This window comes from Pinus tabuliformis, chromosome 8 (genome assembly GCF_031772625.1).
Source record: "Pinus tabuliformis cultivar Carrire ecotype Pingquan chromosome 8, CPIR1, whole genome shotgun sequence".
NCBI classification, from domain to species: domain Eukaryota; kingdom Viridiplantae; phylum Streptophyta; class Pinopsida; order Pinales; family Pinaceae; genus Pinus; species Pinus tabuliformis.
In genome coordinates this window covers 1,673,663,129-1,673,685,808 of record NC_142294.1, presented here as the reverse complement: position 1 = coordinate 1,673,685,808, position 22,680 = coordinate 1,673,663,129, and the positions used below count along the sequence as shown (strand labels likewise).

The 22,680-nt window shown below is 39.6% G+C and overlaps 1 pseudogene; it reads left to right on the top strand.

Moving 5' to 3' along the window:
• Nucleotides 1-13,398: 13,398 nt before the first annotated feature.
• On the top strand, nt 13,399-14,439 carry LOC149242626 (uncharacterized; annotated as a pseudogene).
• The last annotated feature ends 8,241 nt before the right edge of the window (nt 14,440-22,680 follow it).

The following is a 22,680-nucleotide window of genomic DNA, read 5'->3' as shown; positions in this document are numbered from 1 at the left end:
ACTAGTTCAGGTGAGAATTCTTGACAGGGTACTAAAGGATCTGGGCAGAAAACACTAAGGAAAAACAAAATCTAAAAGTAATTTAAAGCAAAAATGGAATTTTCTTAACTTTTACAGGAAGACGCAGGCCACCCGTTGTCACAGGTGCGGCCCCGCACTGTGCAGTCGACAACAGCGCGTCCAAGGACGCACTGTGCAGCACACAGAGACTGCGTCCTTCTGGAAAAAGGAAGAAAAACTAAAGCCAACTAAATCTAAAGCTAAGCCACCCAAATACTAATTCTCACAGTCAAAAACCAGAAAATAAAAATGATTTTCTCAAAGCAAAGTTCATATAAAGGAAAAGACTCTCTCATTAATGGATTCCCCAGCGGAGTCGCCAATTTGTCACACGGAATCTGTCAAGGGTGCGGACACGACTGACCTTCCTAGAAGTCTAAGACATTCTAATGACAAACAAGACAAAATGGAGTGATCTTTCTCTAAATACACCTTTTACAACATGAAAACTACAAGTGTTTAGGCTTACCTTATTCCAAAACGCTGTTGTTGAAGTCCGTTCTTGACGATCCGGATGAGCTCCTCCTTCAAGTCAATTCCTGCAACCACAAACAATCAAACAATTACCAAGCACTTGCATTTCATATAATAAAACATATATTCAACATGCAGACCAAGGAACACATGAAATAACTCATTAACACAAGCTATTGAGAAAAATAAACCAGTTTGTATTAATAACGAAACAAAGAAACTCTTACAACCTGGCCTTGGTGTTGTGCAAGTTCCTCCCAGGGTCCATCAAGGGTTTTCCTCTACTTTGACAAAGCTCACCCTCTCCCAAGTAGAATCAAGTGAAGACAATCTCTCCTCACAAAGGCTCTAATGGAAGACCTAAATCCTGCAGCATTTACCCAAAGAAAATGTATAGCTCCAACCTCCCCTCCTTCTGGCTCAATGCCTTTATTTATAGTGCTGTAAAGAGGTTATTCAGGTCCACTATCAATGGGATCATCCCCGTCTATGGGTGGGATAGCTCCCTTATTGATGGGATAAGTTCCCCCTTAATAGAGATACATGAACCAACTGGAGGCGCATCCATTTCATCAAACCGACCTCTAGAATGTTCTAGAAGTAACCACAAGTAACTTTTTCAAGATAAAACTCGCGCATTTTGCCTTTTACAGAGGGACGCACCTGTCCCTTAACATACAGAGCGTCCATGGACGCAGATTTTGTGAACATGGTCAGCGTCCCCGCAGGTAAGGCTAGAGAGAACCTGTGACCCCAGAGATAAACATGATTTTTACAAGACTTTCTCTCTTCTTTGAGTTTGAGATGGATAACAAAGGCATGAGACTTGCCTAAGAGGGTAGCATGACTGTTGATTTGAGCCATACTAACTGTAAGTAGTCAAGGTGACATTTTTTAGTGTAACAAATGGCTAAGGGAATCAGATGGAGGTATCATTAGCATCTTGTTTATGCTCTGAGCAGTGATGGTAATTAGGATTTTTCCATCCTGAGTCATTATTGTTCTTTGCACATGGTCATACCTCGCTTAACACCAAGATATTAGATTAGGGAATTGATGGGTCTTAGGAAAAGAAAAGAATGGAAAAAGAGTCTCCCAAAAGTGAATGGAATCCTCCTGATTGGTATATTTTAGTTTTCACCATGAATGCAATTCATAGAAATCAAATTCACATTCAGAGTCATTGATCTTGAAAACGGAGTCTACAAGTGGCATATAATCTAGATCAAGGGACACTGTAGAGGGATTCCCTTCTTTGGCAGTCTTCTGGAACTTTGATTTAGGAGCCATCACTACCACAAAGGAAATTTAGAAGTTTCTTTTCACCTAAAATTGATAATAGTGGAGAAATACACAGAGTGACAAGTTGGTGCTTTTGGTTTATGGATGGAAGTGAAAAGTGGCAAAGATTGGAGCCATGGAGGATTTATAGGTTTAATTGGGCTCAATTAATTGTTTGGATCTAGTTGTAAGCATTCACCTAAATAAAACTTATTTTTATACTTACTCTAAAGGTATGTTAAATAAATCCACAGAAGGACTGGTGGGAATCCTATTATGAGTAGAAGGATGAAACTACAGCCTCACTATTTTCATCCACTCCCGTTTGGAATTAGTTTTGGGATGCCGTCAAGGAGAAGTACTACCTTGTAGGGAGCTATGAGGACAAGGACATAATTTGGATCATGCTGTGGCAGGGAAAGGACCAAGATGTGGCGAAGTTTACCAATGTTTTTCATACCCTTCGAGCGAAGTTGGGTATCAAGGATTCTGAGAAACATTTGGTACTCAAGTACGATGGCTTCCTACATAGATGAATCTATGATGATATGGATTTCATAGACATCTCCACGCTCAGCACGATGTATCGATACACTGTCAATATCGAATATAAGTTTAAATAAAATAAGCGAGACTTTGGATCTCCAAATATAAAGAAAGGGAAAGGTTCCCCTAAACCACAGAAAAAAAGACAAAGCCAAGGTGGGATGGCCCAGGAAAACCCACCAAAGACACAAGAAATGGACAAGAATGTGAAGTTGAAGAAGGACATGGGAATGTTGTGTGATTTACATAACAGCTCCACTCACAACAAAAGTGAGTGTCTGGCCAAGTTGTCACTGGTGGCCGAGCTAAAGGCTTAAGAATTAGATGCATGTTCCCACTCTGAGTTAGAACCTGATGAGTGGAATGAAAAAGGGAAGAAGATTATCGATGTGGAGCCCAATGCCATCATTTCCACCATGAAGATCCATAAGGGGCAACCCGAAGATCTAGAGGAGGAGTGTCTCTTCCACTCACATATGTGGGTAAATGGACCATTCACTACTACAATTCATTGTCGACATCGGGATCCAAAAGAACCTCATTGTAGTATAGGCCATGAAGTTATTGGTCTTACCAACCACAAGACACCCACGTCTATACACCATTGAGTGGATTGAGCAAGGACATGATCTGTGTGTGAGCCAACAATGTCGCCTTTCATACAACATCAATCCCTTCACAGATGAGGTATTATTTGACATTTCTCCCCTTGATTTTCATGATGTATTATTAGGAAAACCTAATACTTGTGGAAGTGACATTCTATGAATGAGTCAAGGACTAACTTTTTTATTGTTAGCTTGCGAAATAAGTTGTACATGATACCCAAGGTAGCATCGCCTACCACCATCTCTTTGGTTACTGCAAAACAATGCAATGATCTCATTTCGAAAACTGAGAAAATTATTTTCCTGATGATACGCCTTTAGGGAAAGGAGAATACAATGGCCACAACCTCTAGATGACCCACATCCATATGACCACAACAGATGGACAAGGTCGTAGGGTGCTGCGAGGACATCTTCACCTCCCTTGTAGGGGTACCTCTGCACTGTTAGATCAAGTATTCCATTGATCGGACCTCAAGAGAGCTCCTACTAATGGAAAAATATATTAACACTCCATTCTATAGAATGAGGAAATCAAGAGGAAAATTTAGGAGATGTTGCAGAAATGTCAATCCAACTGGCTTCATCGCCTGGTGGGAGCCCAATTGTGTTGGTTGAGAAGAAGAATGGGACTTGGAGACTCTATATTGACTATCAGGTCCTGAATAAGATCATTAGTTGGAGTAGTTACCCAATACCATGGACTGATGACCTTCTGGACCAACTCAATGGGGAAAAATATTTCATAAATATTGACTTGAAGTCCAGATATCACCAGGTACCATTCGAATGCTCCTATATGTGGAATATTGTCTTTAAAAACAAGGAGGTTCATTTGGAATGGTTGGTAATGCCTTTTGGGTTGACGAATGTTGCTGCAACCTTCATGAGGCTCATGGATGACATATTGTGGCCATTCACCAACTAATTTATAGTGGTATATGTTGACGACATCCTGATCTTGAGCAAGAGTTGGAAGGAACACCTCCAACACATCCGACAGGTTCTCCAAACATTGTGACAACACAAGTTGTGTGCCAATTTTGAGAAATTTATTGTTGGGATGATCGAGGTTCAATATCTAGGATACATTATTTATGAATAAGGGGTGCATGTGGATCTATCCAAGATCCAAGTCATTCGGGGTTGGGAAACCCCAACCGCTCTAACAAAGCTTTTCATCTTTCTCGGTCTTGCCAATTTCTACCGCAAGTTCATGTTGGGGTTCTGTCATATCACATGGACCTTGAGTCAGGTTGCCAAGGGAGGAGCGAGAGAAAAAACATTTTGGTCTGAATCTCAAAAGAAGGAATTCACAGAGTTGAAACATCGCCTCTACTCTGCACAAGTGTTAACATTACAATAATTTCAATAACCATTTCAGATCAACATATAGGCCTCTGACTATGTTATTGGGGTAGTCCTTACTCAACATGGGCATCGAGTGGCATATCATAGTGAGACACTTTTAGACATAATCTAGAAGTATCCCACTTATGACAAATAGATGTATTCCGTTGTACAGATCTGTTGATAATGGAAGCATAATATTTTGGGGAAGGTAGTAGTCATCCACACAGTCCACCAACCCCAGTAGTTCATACAGACCAAGGGAGGTTGCAAAATGATCACCATCAGAAGTTGTCCACATACCTACAAAAATTTCATTTAAATATCAAGTACAAGAAGGGTAGCACAAATAATGTTGTATATTTCCTCATTCGACCACATATCATGGCATTAACCATCGTGCTAAACTCTTGTGGGAATGATACTTCCGATTGGTCACATATATACAAAAGTGACCCAGAATTTAGCCACACATATCATACTCTCCTGGAGGGTCAGCAAGTTCTATAGTCTCACGTCCATGATTCTCTATTATGCCACCTGGGACACCTTTGTTTTGCTTCAAGCGAGTGTGCCAAGGTGATTTGGGAAGCGCAATATAGTTGCGCTGCAGGGAATTTCAGGGTTGTGAAAATAGTGGTAGTACTGAAGAAGTATTTCTCTTGGAGGGTAAGCAAGTTCCACAGTCTCGCCTCCATGATTCTCTATTATGCCACCTGGGACACCTTTTTGTTGCTTCAAGCAAGCGTGCCAAGGTGATTTAGGAAGCGCAACACAGTCAGGACGCAAGGCATTTCAGGGTTGTGGAAATAGTGGTAGTACTAAAGACGTATTTCTATTGCCTGAATCTTCAACAAGATGTTGGGAAGTACATTAGATCCTGCACTACCTACACCATTTCTAAACAAAACATCAAGAAGCAAGGCCACTATACTTCGTTGCCTACCCCTAGTGGTCCTTGGTAATCCATCTCCATGGATTTCATGTCAAGCCTTCCTTCTACTAAGTATGGAAACAACTTTGTTTTTGTGGTCGCCAATAGATTCTCAAAGATGGCCATTACAGAAACCTGCAAGAAGAGTATGACAACAAAAGCCATTTCTAAACTCTTCTTTGAGCGAGTGTGTATACACTTTGGGATCCCATCATATAAGATTGGAATAGTAGTTTCCACAGTACATTTTTGGTCAATGCTAGACACCATGCTAAGTAAGTCCATGAATTTCCATCCCCAGAAGAATGGGTAGAAAAATGTCATCAATAGGATAACCGTACACATTTTTCGCATGTACAACTCAAAGGATCGACGCACATGGGATTAGAGTGTCTCCTATGTCCAACACAACTATAACTAGACTCTCCACAACTCTACTAGCCATAACCCTTTTCAGGTGGGCTTGGGTTTCCAGCCACTACATCCCATTGATGTGGCCATACCATTTGCTATGACTCTAGCAGATTCAACTCATGTACAATTTGAAGTTGACAAGGAAAATAAATTCATTAAGCACATTCAACACATCTTCGAATAGGTCCATGACATACTCGACAAAGGGAATGCTATGTAAAAGTAACGAGATGATCAACATCAGGTTCGACACAAGTTCCAGGTGGGTAACAAAGTTTGGCTACATTTGCATAAGCAGCGCCTCACTGGGCCCTAGCACAATATTCACCTACTTCGATATAGGCCATACACCATCACTTAGGTTTTGCGGGATAATTATTTTGATCTCAACATTCCCCCATTCCTTGGCCTACACCCAATGCTCAATGTGGATCACCTTCGGTCATACTTTCCACCATTACTAGACACATCCGACATTGTAGAACATATGGTGCCAATAGAGTTAAATACAAACTGCATGGAACAAGCTACAACTGATCGGATCATGGACAGACAAATCAAGAACACTTTCCTACAGAAGATCCAACTGTATCGAGTTGTCAAAGCCAGTCAACTCCTACACCAAGGAAAATTCCTCATGAGGGACCAAGTTCAGTAGATATTTCCTCATATCATGGAGGAAATCAATCCAATGGAGACCATTTATTCATAAGGGGGAAGGAATGATCCAGGTGGATATCGGTGGCCACCCACCTATTCCACATGAACCCTCACCAATGTCCTTTCACCTTTTTTTTTAGTTTCCTTAATTGTAGCAAAATTAATTATTTTTAGAAGTTTCTTGATTCCATAACTTCCAGAGCCAGTTTGAGGTCCTAAACAACCTTTTTTTGACAAAGTTACTCTAATGATTTATCTACAAATCACATTTTCAGTTGTAGTCATCAGAGATATATTTCCAATGAGGTATCATGTGTGTCAAATAGAGATAATATAACCAAGTTACCCCCTGGGAAGTTTACTTCCCATCTAACTCGAATGGGGCCCATAAACTCTTGGTGCTACACCTCCTCAAGTTAGGGTTTCGGGTGTTTAGATTTTCTCTTATTGTTCAATAATAAAAAGGCCCTTGAGCCTCATTGTAACTCAGTTTAGAAGCATGTAGCCGCCACATCTTTTCTCAGAGATGAGCTACCATCCCTCGAGATAGTCTCATTTCCATTATGTTTGTAACCAACCTTCATTATTTGATATTAATGAAAGGAAGTGGTATTTATACTACATATCTGTATTTATGGTTATATCTATAATTTGTTGTGTTCCTGTCTAAATTTAGATCAATGGTATCAAAGCGGTCTTCTCTTTCTCTATTTTTATTTGCATGTCCCCAATGAGGTCAAGATATAAGGAGTTAGGGCTCGAACTGGTCAAACCATTGCAAGATCAACCTCACAAACCTTGACGTCCTCCCATGGGGGAAGAAAGGAAAGATGAGGTAGCAGGAGATACCATCAAAATATTGCTCGAGGAGTCACTCAAGAAACATAAGAACATGACGATGGATAACTTTGCTCAGATCCTTCAATGGTTGCCCACTAGCGATGCATCCACATCCAACAACAACTCTAGAGGCTCCACACCTTTTAAGGTGTTAGTGTCAATGTTCCACACTGCCATCAATGATCAAAATATACTCTTTTGAATTTCATAGTAGGAGTCCCATACTCATGAGTTTTCATTCCATTAGGTCATGGATCCACTAATGGTAGGGTTTACTTCAGTTTTCCCTCTTGATATGTAGCTTCTAAACTTCTTTCATACTTTTTCAGTCATGATCCATGTTCATTTCGCTGTCCATTTCATCAAATCCTAGGGTTTGGTCTCACTAGGTCTAGGGTTTCCTCCATGGTCAAATTTAGTGATTATATGTTAATAATGGTCAGCAAAGCACATGAGGAGGCCAATAATTATGGATAAAGTCACAAAGTATTATGTTTTTTTATCTTTTATCACAATGTAAATTTATTGTTCCTATATGTAATATTTGTTCTCAAGCTCCTCCAAAAGATTTTGATGCTATCAAGTACTTTCCACTCTAAAGATCAAGTGATTTTTAGCATTAGTTCATTTGCCAAGCAAAAGAAAACAAACATGAAAAACAGAGCATTGTAAAAGACAACTAGACATTATAAAAGTGGGTTTTCATAAACAAAAAATAAAAAAGGTGAGGTTATATAAAGCCATCCTCCTATTTTTCATCCCATTATGTTATTGTTGAAGATCAAAGTGCCATAAAGAGATCAAAGGTAGAGTTTCAAGTGTCATTAAGCAAATACATTGAAGTTGCCACATTTTCTCAAGATTTGGCTAGCATTGTTCTTCTGAGGAATGCATTGTGATTTCAAGGTGGCGTTGTGCTTCTAGCAACATTTTCCAGCATAAATTTACAAAGGTGTTGCACTTACAGGTCGGTGGTGCACTCCTATAGGTGGCACTACGCTTTGCCTAGCTAAGCCTCAAATTGCTCCAAATTGTCAAATTCACCTCAAATCATCCAATTTTCCTCTCTTGGAAGTAAGTATATCAGTCATCTCTTGTGGTTTAGGGTTTTACCTATCAAGATTTGGTGTTTTTCTCTCACAAATTCAAAACCATAGTTTTCCTCACTCCACTAGTGTTTTCCTATCTTATCCATTTTCTATTGTTCCCTAAATCCCATTCCCACATATAATTTCCTAAAGCCTACACACTCTCCCTACTATCCCCTACTCACATCCCTAAACCCTACTCACACATACATTTTCACATTCCCTCATCCATACACTCTGCCCATTCCATTCCTCCATCCTATTTCCACATTATTATCCACAAACCATCCATATACAACCAAATTCTTCAAAACAAAAGGAAAACAATGGAAAGAGAGAGTGATTATGAGTATGAGAAAGAGAAATTTAGTGACATCTCCAGGGAGAGAAATATACACCAAAGGAAGCCTCATAAAGGAGGAAAAATTATTATAGAGGAGCCAACTACTTTGAGAGAGTTACAAGCTTCTCCATTTATAACTTCTCGTTTTAGACACCAAGCATGCTATGAATTTTGTGAATTGGTAGAAAGAGTCCAGTTTCACCATGAGTTGGCCAGATTATTTGTGACTCATTTGAACAACAATGAAGTAACACTTGTCGGAGTAACCTTTACCATATCACCAGCTGTCATTTCAGAGGCTACTAGAATCCCTAATGTGGGTGAAAAATGGTACAAGGGTCATGATCTTGATGAGGATTACTATGAGCCTTATATCAAGGCTAGATACAAAAATCAAGTGAAGAAGTTATTTCCCTTTAAGTTTTTGGAAAACAAGTATGTGCCTTTGATGAGAATTATTATCAAGTACTTCCCTTGTGAAGGTAGGTTCTCTTGGTTGTATGCCTATCATATTAGACTCCTCATGCATTTCACTAGAGTAAAGATGTTGAATATCCCTTACTTCATGTTTAGAAAAATTGATAAAATGGCACATATTGCATAGAGGAAATCATACCCCCATCAGTTAAACAACATATACCATTACTCTTTGATTAAAATCATTGTTCTACACTAGCTCAACCTTCTTAACATTCCATGGGAGACATTCATTGCTCATGAAATGTTCAAAGGTCCACAGATCCCTCCACCAGTGCATCAAGAAGAAGGTGGGCCTTCTAGCCATGGAGAAACAAGGGAAGAGGCCAAGGAAACCAAAATTGTTGAGGTGCCAATGTATGTAACATATCAGAGAGGCACTAGGAAGCTCTTTGCAATGGCTAGGAAAGTGCTTGCTCCACAAGGTGTGGAAGGGGCCTTGCCTTCGTCATGAGTCCACAGGAAAATGTTTTCTCTACAAGGTGTGGAAGAGGCTTTGCCTCTATCATCAAAAAAAAGGTATAGGTTGAGCAGTTGAGTAAAGGAAAGGAAAAGGTGCAAGAGGATGATCTTGCTGATGAGGAGGGAAGAGATTTTGACCTTATTGAGCATGGGGAGCCACAACAACACTTCACTCATCATGGAAGTGGCATTATTGACTTGGAGGATTAGGATGGAAATTGTCAAGGACATCATCATTCAAGAGAGAGAAGATGAAATACAATCCTTGGTAGATAACTTAGACAGAGCCAAGTTCATCATCAGATACTTGGAACATGAAAACAAGCAACTGAGTGATAAATAGGTCCTCATGGAGCTGGAAATAGTCAAAGAAAATAGGCAAATTATCAACGAGGCTAATGTCCCATTGACCCCTATTGAGTAAGAGATTGAGAATGATAAGGAAAAATGGCTTGAGATGGTCAACATACATCTTGAAGGGTTGATTGAGAAGGCCGATAGGGATAAGAAGATGCTCCGCCACATGGCCTACCATTACATGACCTGCAACAAAATGTATAACATGAGGATCAGGAAGCTTAAAGCTAGGTTGAGGAAGGATTTAAAGAGAAAAAAAGAGAAATATAAGCTGAATATATTAGCTAAAACATCACTATCTCATCAAAGCAATGGATGGTGGTGTCCCATGCCAAAATTGGTCAAGTTTTGATGATTTTTTGCATTTTTTCAAATTTTCCAATTTTCAATGGAGAAAACTTGCCTAGAATGGAGCATCTGATAGAGGAAACATTTTTATATTTGGATTCAAAATGATAAGAGCATCCATCCCAGAAAGTTTCAGAAGTTTTGGAGCAAAACTGACCCACCAAAAGGTCCAAAAACTACCAAAAAATGACCTTTCTGCCTCTTTTTGGACACACAGAAGCTTCCTCTGGATATTCCCATTTTGTGGGAGCGAATGACCTCCAAATAAAAAAATTCAAGGTGTTATAGAAGCTACACTAGATCACCTTTCCAGTGAGCAATCGTGGGATAAATTTGGTTAAGGATAAGGCCTCCAAAAGTAGGTGGAAAGCGATGATGTGCTTTTGACCAGTGGCACTGTGCTTTTGACTAGTTTGCCAGAAAATAAAAATTTCTCTTACTGTGACTGCAAATTGACTTCCTCTCTCTTCATGGATGATTTAACTATTGTAATTAATGGAATTTCATGTAAAAATACTGGTAAAATAGTCTTATAAGATAGATTCATTAGTTATAGGTGGTCTAGAGACTAATGAATCAGTTTCCATGCTTATAGAGGCAAGTAGTATAACTATGTATATTCCTGGTCCATGTTTGGAAATGGTTGTAAAATCCCCTCTTCTCATGGATTCGACCCCTGATGGTCAGAATGAGTGGTTTTCTTGTCTATATCATGTATTTTCTTTCTCATTTTCAAGTGTTGGATACACTTGGATGCTCTGAACATTATTGTACATCATTGTAAGCAGTTTGGCAAGGAAAGTTATTGAGTTGCAGCTATTTTTATGGGATACCTATGGTATGGTGTTTTTGCATTGTTTTTTCTTTTTTTATTAGTTTTAATACACGTTTATGTGTTCCATCATCTATTTCACTGCTTCTAACTGAATGATATCAAGATAGATAGGTAGAATTCATTGTTTACAGTGCTCTGCCTTGGGAAACCATTCAATATTCTATGTTTTCTATTGTTTTATAAGGATACATGATCTATACATTCCCTCCTTAGCTCCTCTCTAGTCTTAGACATCTCATCTCACCCAGTTACAAGTGTAAAATCCTATACCTACCTTTCCCCATATAAACCCTATATTCTGACCTAATTTCCCAGATAGAAATTGCCTTGCTCCATTTGATCCAACAAAAAATCAATAAATTCAATCAAAATCCCCTGAGCTACTATACCTAGCCTAAAATCCCACTTGATCCAGTCTTCTTGACTGAGATTCATAAGGAGAGATCCCTTTCCGGACCTGGTAGGGCTGGCTACCAGGTTAAGCATGGTTTGTGATTATCCTAGGATTGTCTTCCTTTAGCCTAAGGTCAATCTAGGCTCTAACATAAGATAAAAGTAAACTTTGACATTCCCATATTTTAGGGCCAAACAGACATAGAAGTTTTCGATAAATGGTTAAATCTCTTGGAAGGATATTTTTCTATTCATGACTTTTCCAACCAAAAATATTACTTTTTCTCTTCTCAAAGTCACCGTGCATGTCAACGACTATTGCTAAACCTACTCTGAGTGGAAGGATGAAAGTAAAACCTCACTATTTTTAGACTCTACCACTTGGAATTCATTCCAGGATGCCATCAAGAATCAATACTACCCTGTAGGGACCTTTGAGGACAAATACATGAGACAGACCACACTGTCGTAGGGAAGAGACCAAGATGTGCCAGAGTTTGCCAATGTTTTTCATACCCTTCGCACAAAGTTGGGTATCTGTTATGAATATAATTCATAACAAGTAAATAAAGTAAATAAATTTAAATATTAAATAATAAAAAATTGATTATGTTAAATAGTCACTAAGTTAAGTGAAAGGGCATGTCCAAAAGACATGCCTAATCATGAAAAGTCACCTGCTTAAGTATAAAAGTAGGGCCTCATTGTAAAATTCACATCACTTGTACAATTATATATATATATAGAATAAATTATTATTAAAATACATCTTGTGTATTTTTACAACATTAAGTCAACCAGCTATCAGTGTTTATGCTCCAGTGGTATTAGAGCCATGGCACACAATATAATTATGCGAGTCTTTGAACATAGTTCACCGCACAATGTGCCATTACGTTCATGTCCTGATTGCATTGAGAAGTTTAGTAAAATTCAAGAAGCATTTAGGCATTTAGAAAAATCAATTACAGAAGTTAAATCACGTCGAAAGGAAATCGATAATAAGGAAGATAATAGCGACAATGAAGAAATGAAACTACGTGAAGCAAGAAAAGAAAATTTTGAGCAGAATGATAATAATGTTGAAGATGAAGGTGTTGTAGAAAATAATCAAGATGATGATCGAAATGGAAATGATAGAGATGACATTCCAATCTTAGGAGCAATTGTTAAAGAACATGTTGTAGACACTTTGATAGAGGTTAATATGCCAAACAAAATCCAACACACGCCAAGAAGCATCTTAAAGAGTTTTGATAGAAGAAGTGATAAGAAGGTACCTAGAGACAAGCTAAATACTCTGGTTAAGAAGGATATATATGATCACAATAAAGGAAATATGAGTCAATGTCAGAATCTAGAAGCTTCTATAGAATATCAACATACACTGTTGAAGCCTTCTTTTCTGATTATACTGAGAGGAAACACAACCAGGAAACCTGTTACAACTTTAAGACATAAATTGTATCTTAAGGAGAGCATTGGCTGTATAGCCACAATAGTAGAACCTAAAGACATGACTGACGTAGTGACTTCGATGAAAATTTCATTAGAAAGGAATAGTCTATTTGGAGAAAATGTAAAAAACAATCATCTACCAAGAGTATTGTTCCACATAGAAGACAACACCCCTCTTGTTCCTTCACTAAGAGTTGAACTCTATTAGCATCAATCTTCTTAGGAAAGAACCCCTTCCCCTATTTCTATCCATGGCTAGAGAGACCGAATATGTGAAATATTTAGAGATGCATTGTTGAAGCCATACCATCCATCCATATTTTCACTTCAACCATTGGAGGAGATTGTGGGTCCTAAGAACCACATCGTGCTCGCCCAAGATGAAAATTAGTTGCTAGAAAATGGTTGGAGTGCTTTTTTGTAGGAGCTAGTGACCTCTAGAGTTGAATTTGGAGAACCCACAATGCATCATGGGGAATCAATTGGAACAGGATGCAGAAAACAATTATGGGCTTATCCCCAAGCTTCTTGATATTATGCTTTATCTTTGCCAAATGGGTCATGTAGAAGGAGGCCTCATATTCCAGTTACTTGAATATTTGAATGAGATGTTAATAATCAGAGAACTCAAAGAGGTTTTTTGGTACATTGAAAGCAATGAGGAAGTGCAAGACCTATTACTTTTGGACGTTACTCCCCTTTCATTAAGTCTTGAAACTACAGGTGGGATTATGATTGTTCTCATCTCGAGGAACACTACCGTCCCCACTAAGAAGGAGAAAGTATTTTCAAATTACTTAGACAACCAGCCTAGTATGTTGATTCAAGTTTACGACAGAAAAAGAACTAATTATAAAACTAACAGTAGGCCCTGGATATTGGAAAATGTGAAATATGAAGGAAAGTACAGGGGAAAAAAAACTAGTGGAAAAAAATGTGTATCACATGGTTCAATTCGTAGGCAAAAGCATTGACGACTCCCTCTTTGCCTACCCAATTTAGAAATGGTATGAATTTGAAATTGAAATTAAATACAATACATTAACAACAGTCGAAGCTGAAAACATAATGAAATCTTTCAGAAGGAATGAAGAAGGACATACAAGGTGGATAACGAAAGGGAAAGGAAAAAATGACAGTATTGAAGATGTGGACGGACAGCATGAGAATGATGAAACTAGGAAGCATAAAAAAATAAATGAAAAATATGATGGTGACCATGATAAAGAGAAAATGTCTAACTATTATGAGAATGATTTACCAAATGGGAAGAGTGGGAACATAAGGAGGAATTTACAGATGAGGATGACTTGCAATGAGCTCCTTCAACTTCTTCTGAAGCCTCTGAGTCTGACGCTCCTTCAAACATGTTGGATTTTTTAAATGAAAAAGTTTCAGAGTCCAGAAAGGAGATTAGAAATATTCTTAAAAGGAAATGGCTTGGGGAGAAGGAATATGATGACTTGAAAGATGCTAGAGTTTCAAAGAAGCCAAGAACGGAGCAAAGATAAAGGAAAAGGAAAGGTACTAAGAGTAAACTGAAAGAGTCTGAAACTCATCAAGCTCTAAGGAAAGAATTTTTTTTTTATAATTTTGAACAAGGTTCGCCGACATCTTTATATGTGGTAACCATTGGAGAGTAGATTGTGTCAACTCCTTCTATCCTTTCTTTTCCTCTGCATGCCCACGTTGAGCAATACCAGTCACCTGAACTGGAACAACTCAAGACCCAGTTGCTTGAACTGGAAGAGCTGCTGGCCGCACTACCTAAATATAAGGAGCTCAAGAATGGGTTACCGAAACAGGAAGAGCTCGGAGGGTTGTTTCTCTTGCATTTTGTTGTCTTCTTGAAGGTCCTATTTTTGATGGTCTAATGGCCATCCTCATGATGCAATTTTCACTTTCGATTGAAACGTTAACTGCACAAAATTGTTTTCTACTGGCACATAAAATTCTTGTTGGCTAGTAGTCTCCATATGTCACGGTTCATATTTGATCATGATTCATACGACAGTGTATTGTTGTTCGGCGTGGGATCCCCCAAGGAAAATTTTGGGGCTTAGAGCCCAAGTTTTGACAAAGTTCGATGTAAAGACTCCACAATTTGTGGGCATGGAGCGCAAAGCTATAATTGAGTCATGGGGTTGTCCACCCTTTATTTTGTAATGTAATGTCAGCTTGAGAGTTTTACCCATGGTCCACGGACCATGGGATTGTATAAATAGAGCGTGGCTCTAAGATGTAAAAGAGAAATCTAATAGTCTAAGAGAAGATGAAGCATTGGGTCTAAATAGAAGTATAAAGTTGTGTCCTGGGTCATAGAGTAGGAGAAGGTTCTATAGCTAAGTCGCAAAGGCCTATTTGTCCGTAGCTAAGTGTGTGGAACTCTACAGCTGAATGCACATGGTGAGTTGAGTCTGTAACCGATTGAAGAAGTAATAAAGAGAAGTTCTTATCATTATCTGTACCTTTTTTCCTATTTTATGCATTGAAATATATTGGATATGAATTGTAAGTTTATTGTTTATTTATTGCGCGAACTTATATGAAAGTGTTGATAAGTGAATATAAGCTAAGTATTTGTTTACACGAAGTTAACTAACAGTTATAAGAAGATAAGTAAGATCCATGGTGGAACTTAGGGAAAGAGTGTAGGCCGCTACCTTAGTAGCATGAAATCACATCAGTCCCTGATTAGGTCTATGCGAAGATAATCGTAATAGAGCGCGAAGGTCTCACAGGACAGGAGAGTGTATGAAGTGACCTGCGTGAGGCCATTCCTAGTTACACTAAGTCAAGTTCTCAAACATCTCAAGGGTTCATAAACTTAGTTCCAACATCCCCCCATACTGACTCAGGTGAGACCTCAGTCCGCGCTTCGTGGGCTGTTGCCGAAAGGTCGAGTAGTAAAGGGATTTGTTTGGCTAATTAACTTTGAACCTCGGTTAGGCCCCATCTATTTACGAGACTAGAATATGCATAGAGATTTCTGATGTCACATCACTAGAATCCAACTAAGAATGAAATTAAAGGCTGGTTGGATAGGAAAATTCACGAATTCACGGCATAGGAGAACATGAATCTGTGGCTATCGAAGGAAGAGTGGTTATACTACTACTTGTACATGAAGTTCAACAAAATTTTTATCATGTCTTTCCTTATTGAGTTGTACGAGTGGATCGTGAAGCTAGCAAATAGCCAAGGAAGGTGGAAGCTTGATGGTCCTATTGTGTGGACCCTAGAGTTGGTTCGTAGATTGGAAGCATCAGAAGATAAGATTGTGTGCGCTGTTGATCACTGGTTTGATGGAATTATAGGAGGATTCATCACTAAATTCGTGGTAGACACTTCAGTTAGCTATAGAAAGGTAGAGCGACGCTTTCTCAAAGGCCCGCAAGGTAGGTACATAAAGTCCCTGAATACTTGGATTAAAATTTTGTTGTGTGAAAAGAGGATTATGCAGCTATATTGATGTCAAGGGCTTCATGAAGTGGAAAAACCTATAGAAACAAAGACAGTAAGGGACTAGAGAATAACCCTTTGATTTCACCTCCGTGAGATGAGGAAGATCTCGTGAAGGTATCTCCAAGAAGTGCAATCCATTTGATAAGGTAGAGGATTCCACGCATACCACCTCCACCCACACCACCACTAGTTTCACTGTCATCATGTCCCACTTCGCCCATACCACCTCCCCACCACCTTGTTTTAATATTGTGAGCTAAATAAGTTTGTTTGTGTTCAAGGGAGTGGGAAATGAAGATCTAGACCTATTTTGGTTCATTGTAAAATCCGTATGGCAAGCACAAGGAGTTATAGATGATAATATCAAGAAAGCGACATTGGTTGGTTCTCTGCGGGATCATGCATTGACCTAGTACATCAAGCACTCAAGTGATAATCCAAATGTGGAAATTGCGGTTATCCAAGCTGCGCTAACTACGGATATTAGCAAGCCGAAGTCAGAAATGTTGTCAATCATTCGGTTTAAAGAGATCATGATGCTACCAGGCAAGAATCCTTGGGATTTGGATCAGAGGTTGCAGTACATGATTCGCAAAGCTAACATGACTCTGACAGATGGACAACACTACGAATGGTTTATAACATTACTATCACTGAATTTGAGGAATGCATTGTCACAACAAAGGTAAACAACTCACGCAGAGGCTTTAGAGATCACGATGAGGCTACATGAGACCCCAATAGAGGATCCTAACTTGGGAGTTCAGCAGATACATGCATAGCTAAAAAACTTACGCCTTGAGATGCAGATTCTAAAATAGGACAGAACACTCCAACGAGAAGCACGTGAAGAGGTGTGGTGTGTGAAATGCAATGGTTAGGGTCATGATAAAGACCACTACATGATATTCGTGAACTACCTCGTGGGAGGAGGGCCGATGTCGTTAATACCAGAAGCATAAGCATTATCGAGAGCAATGCCTACTTTTTGGTGCGCGATTTTTTAAATAGTAGGAAGGCATGCTACATAAAACTACCATTTGTTGAAAACGTACATGAAGAACTCGCAACAGTTGTTCTGTAATTTCTGTAGATCAGTGGGACATGATGCACGCACATGTAGAAGTTATGAGCTAATGATGGATAAAACTCCCACCTATAGGGTTCAGACTGAAAGTGGCCCCTAGAATAGAGTGCATGGATGACGCGAATCAGATTTCAGGGGCGCGAATGAGGCCATGGTGGAGGAGGACCTGGAAGAGGTCACGAACAGTTGATATGATATACTCATAGAGGGCAAGCACGTTATGCCCACAATTATACAAATTCAACACATCCATCATGTGTGTTATGTACCTTGTTTGTTCATGAGACAAAGGATTGTCCTACATTGATAGCTAGGCTACGGGACAAGGGAGCACTAGCACCTCCCCTAACTCAGAACCTGCAGATGATGAGGTCTGAGGCGTGCGTGGAAGACCCCAATGTTAATATTATGGTCGAAAGTGGAATTACCGTGGGAGATTACAATGGCAAACAACTTGAAGAAAGTACTTAGGTTCGAAAAGCTCTGGCAAAGAAAGCAGAGTTTAATTTGGAGTAAACTCAGGAAATGTTTATGGAAGCTAAGAAGATCTTCATTGATGCCTCCACTTCAGGAAGAAAAGATAGACCAGAGCTGAAAATGGACCCATAAATGCTCACGATGTTCCTGAAAACATGTATAAGGTTACTGCGTGATAGTAAGGTGGTAAAGGGATTACATGAACTCATTAGCAGATGTGATGGGACCATGTAAGGAGAAACACACATAGTCCAAAAGATTGGAAAACACAAGACAAGAACATAAAGATAAATGAGGTTAACCATCCAGATTAGAGAATATGAGATGGACCAAGTAATTTTGGATTTAGGATCGGACGTGAGTGTTCCGCCAAAGTAGACATGGGAGTGCATGGGGAGGCCTACGATGTAGTGGTCTCATATTGAGTTACTCATGGAAAACCAACAGAGGATAATACCCCTAGGGAGATTGCACGGAATCATAGTGGACATTGAGGGGGCAAGTGCGCTAGAGGACTTTTATGTGATAGAGATTATTGATGACAACAATCCCTACCCCACACTCATAGGAATTGATTGGGCCAATGACATGAATGGGGTGATTAATATGAAAAAGTGCAAGACGCTTTTTTAGAAGAAGTCTATGCACGTAGTAATACCATCAAACCCTGATGAGGGATCGTGCTACACTGAGATAGTGCGCGACTACTGTTATCACCCAGGTTGTTCCCTTTGACTCTAAGGGAATACGACCGGGGTAACCACTAACCAATCTTTGGATTACTGTGCCTAGCCACACTGTAATCAGAGAGGGCTCTCTCTTTATAATTTGTCTCTGTTCTGTGGAGATTTTAGGCTAGCTATGAAATGAGGGTGTTTAGTTTTATGCTTTGGTTGAGGGATATCTTTCTGTACTTGAAGTGTGCAATCTGCAGATGAGTTTATTTCATTGGGCAATGGAGTCTGTGGCTACAAGTGTTTAGAAACCTTGAGATGATTTACTGAAATTACAGGGCCATTTAAATGTTGCATATAACAAATTTAGATTATGATGGTGACATGTGAACAACCAGTGAAAAGCATTTAAGAAATTTCCACTAAGCCGGGGTGTGGGAAAGAGATAGATGCCTCAGGAGCAAACTTGAATTCCTGAAAATATTTATCACAGTGAGAGATATAGCTTGAAAGTGTAGAAATTAAGAATTACACCTTATTTACTCTATCTGGAAGAAAAACATTTATAACAACTTAGATTGAGTTCAGGGTAATCTGTGATTAAATCCTGGAACTATTCTTTTACTTTGCTATTAAGTGTAAAACTCGTAAACATGAAAGAAGATGAAAGACTAGAAAACATATAACACAGAGTTTTAAAGAAGACTTACTGTGCTATGAAACATGCAGGAATCCTGTAACATTCAGCCAGCCACCACAGTGCATGAAGGAACACAGAGCTTTGGAAATTCCATCCACCTTTTGTATTATTTCTCTGAGAGTTGTACAGCAACAGAAATATAGAAATGAAATCAACAACAACCCTTTGCAAACCCATGCGAAGGGGACTTTATAGAAATGTTTATACAAGATATCTCAGGCATTGAGTCATCTGAGAGAAAAATATCTTCATTACTTCGTACAGAAAAGTAGAAAAGAAGTTATTACAGCTTTGAATATAACATAACTGCTCTTTAAGTCTGTCAGAGGATATTTTGACCTTTGGAGGTCACTGAGTCGGTTGGAACGCTTTGCTTTAATGCTGGAAAATGTGCCTTTACGTTTGCCGCGCTGTATCTTCTCGGCCCTGCCACCTGTGACTGTGCTTGCTGCTATGGTGACCGAATAGCCCTGCTGAGTTGGCTCAGCCTTTCATCCTTCCTTTGTATGCTTATCTACCAAAATTTTCCCTGTGTATGATCACTTATAAATTTGAAAAAACTTGACATTACAGGTTCTGGCTTGATAATATTAGCTGTGTCAATCTGTTCCAGACTTCCTGTGTGGGCAATTGGTGCTTCACAATTGCCTCTATGGTTTCATCTGCTTCTGTATATTTATAGAAATTTGGAGGCACATCGAATAGATGATTGATCTCGTTCATGATGAAGAACAGGTTTTCCACCCTATTGTAGAGAGTCTGCCCTGATGCTGGCCCTGATTCTGCTGAAGTGTTGGGCTGTCCTGCAATTTGACTTGCAGCAAAGGCATTGACCCTTTTAGCATAATTTTCATGGGTAAGGAGTCTTCCCACACTGCTTAGTATGCTGGGGAGGCCTCTGTTTTGTAATACCTAAAACCTGTCCATGAACCTGTTGATTTCGGTTTGCATATCTTGGGTTCTCCTTTCTAATGTTCCAACCAGGTTTCTTAATGTCAGGACCCTTTTAACCATTGAGATTGTCTCAGTCCTGTTAGCAATTCCCATGGTGGTCAGTTGAGAGCTTGTCCTGTTATTTAATATGTTGATCATCCTATTGGCAGCATCAGGCATGTTGCTAAGGCTTGCTCTTGCTCTGTGTATCTCCCTATTTGCCTTTGTAATGAGTGCTGACTGCTCATCTATGGTCTCAATGAATTGCCACTGATCAGTAATGGACTGGCCAATATTGGCCCATAGGACTGTTTTGAGCTCTGCTGTCACCTTATCAAGTGTGAGCTATTTCTCAAGCTCAGTTATTCTCTTTTTGAGAGCTTTTATATCTCTTTCTTTCTCAGCCACATTCTGTTTGCTCTTATCATACCTTTCATTTACTTTAGCCAAAGATTCTTTGGCTTGATTAAGCTCTAACATTTGAGCTTCCAGGACTTGAATCTCATTTTGAAGCTTCTGCATATCCAGACTATGAGTCTGCTCTGTTGTTGGTGCAGCTGTCGTAGAAGGTGCTGCTTGATCAGTCTGCTGAGGAGGAGGAGTAATAATGGGAGCAGTTTCCTCAAGATTAATGATTTGAGGAGGAGGCTGAGAGGTCTGGCCTTCTTATCTTTGTTTCAAGGTTGCCTGTAATGCTGCCTGTGCAGCCTCTAATTCTCCCAGCTTCTCTTGTGTCTGGATAAGCTGTTTATAGAGAGTCACTAGCAAAGCTGTGGCATCTTTATCATGCCTTTGTTGAGCTACTTCATCTGTTTGGGGGTGAATCGTAGCTGGGAGTTTGATCTTTCTTCTTAGAGCTGCTATGTCAGCATCCCTTAATTTAAATATTTCCTGTATTCCCTTGATATCTTTGGGATCATGCCCAATCTCAATAATTATATCCTCTAAGGACCCTATTCTGTTGTCCTTTGCCTGGGATGATGCTCTCTCCAACTCTAGCTGAGAAGCTGTATTGTTAAGGCTACTTTGTAGCCTGTAGTTATCCAATGCTTGGTCTGCCAGGGAAGCATAGACCATCTCACCTGTCTGCTTGTGCAATTCAATCTTATCCATTGGGTGGATGTCTTTGGCAAGGACCTCAAGATTGGTCCTTATTTAATCTGCATGAGATTGGGGTTGTGCTACAGTTGGCAAGAAATGGCTCATGATCATCTTGCCCTCGCTAACATCAAATGCAGACATTAAGCGCTACTGATTGGTGGGAGACATTTTCAGCAGATGGTTATATAGCTGTATTTTTATCGGGTCACTCCTCTTCTTAATTTCAATGAACTGTTGCTTAATGCTCAGTTCTCCCTCTCTCTGCTGGCTAGAGGAGCTGACTTCTCCTCCTATTGTTCTATCTTGTTCCTGCTGAAAGGAACTGGCGGATGCTTCTCTGCTTGGTGGGCCCATGCCTAATGCCTGCCTTATTGTCACATCTTCCTCAGAAAAATCATTCAATCTTTGCCTTTTTTCTCCCTGATTTATAGAAGATGTTAGGGGAGTCTCTCTATCTCTCTTTCTGCTTACATCCTCCTTTTGTGGAGTTTGGAGGATTGATGCTCCAACTGATGTTTCTTGCCTTGGAGGCATAGTTTGTTGTGGCTGTTGCTGAGTGGATTTTGGGTCTTCCACTGTTTGTTCTGGCTGCACAGGCTGTTCCTGCCTTTGTTCTTCCTGTTGTTGCTGTTGTTCTTGCTGCTGCTCCATCTCTTTATCTGTTTGTTCTTGAGTCATAGGAGGTAACTGTTCCTCCTGCACATGCTTTCCTTTGTCTTTGTTGGATGCTTGCTGAGTTTTCATGGCCGCTTGCTGATGTGTTGTTGAAGATGAGGCAGCTTCTCCAAGTTGCCTTTGGTATGAGGAAGAGACCTGTTCACAAGTTTCCAAGTCAGCCTCCTTTTGTAGATTTCTAGCTTCATTCTCTAGCATCTGCTCTTTAGTAATTGGTTCTTCTAGAGTGCCTTCTTTCCAGCTCAAGGCATTAGCATACTTCTTAATATGAGGCAACTTCAGATGTGAGTATGTGCCTAATTTGTGTTTTATTCTCCTGAGGGAAATAAAGTGATTACGGTCATAGGGTAACCATCTGAAGCTGGTTTGAAATCTGAGGCCCTCTAGGATGCTATCTGCCTCCTTCCATCCCTCTTCTCTTTTGTTATATAAGAAAGGACCCAGCTGGCTCCTTACCTTTAGTTGCACCTTCTTGTTTTTACTTTGGAAATGGATGTAGTCAGCATTTCAAAATTGTCTGAAGTATTCTAGGGCAAAGAGCCTCATGGGGACATACCTTGGAAGCCTAAAAGGGTCCAATTCACAGCCATAGATCCTGATCACTGTGTGGTGTTGGTAGAAGTACCAATCACCAATGCTG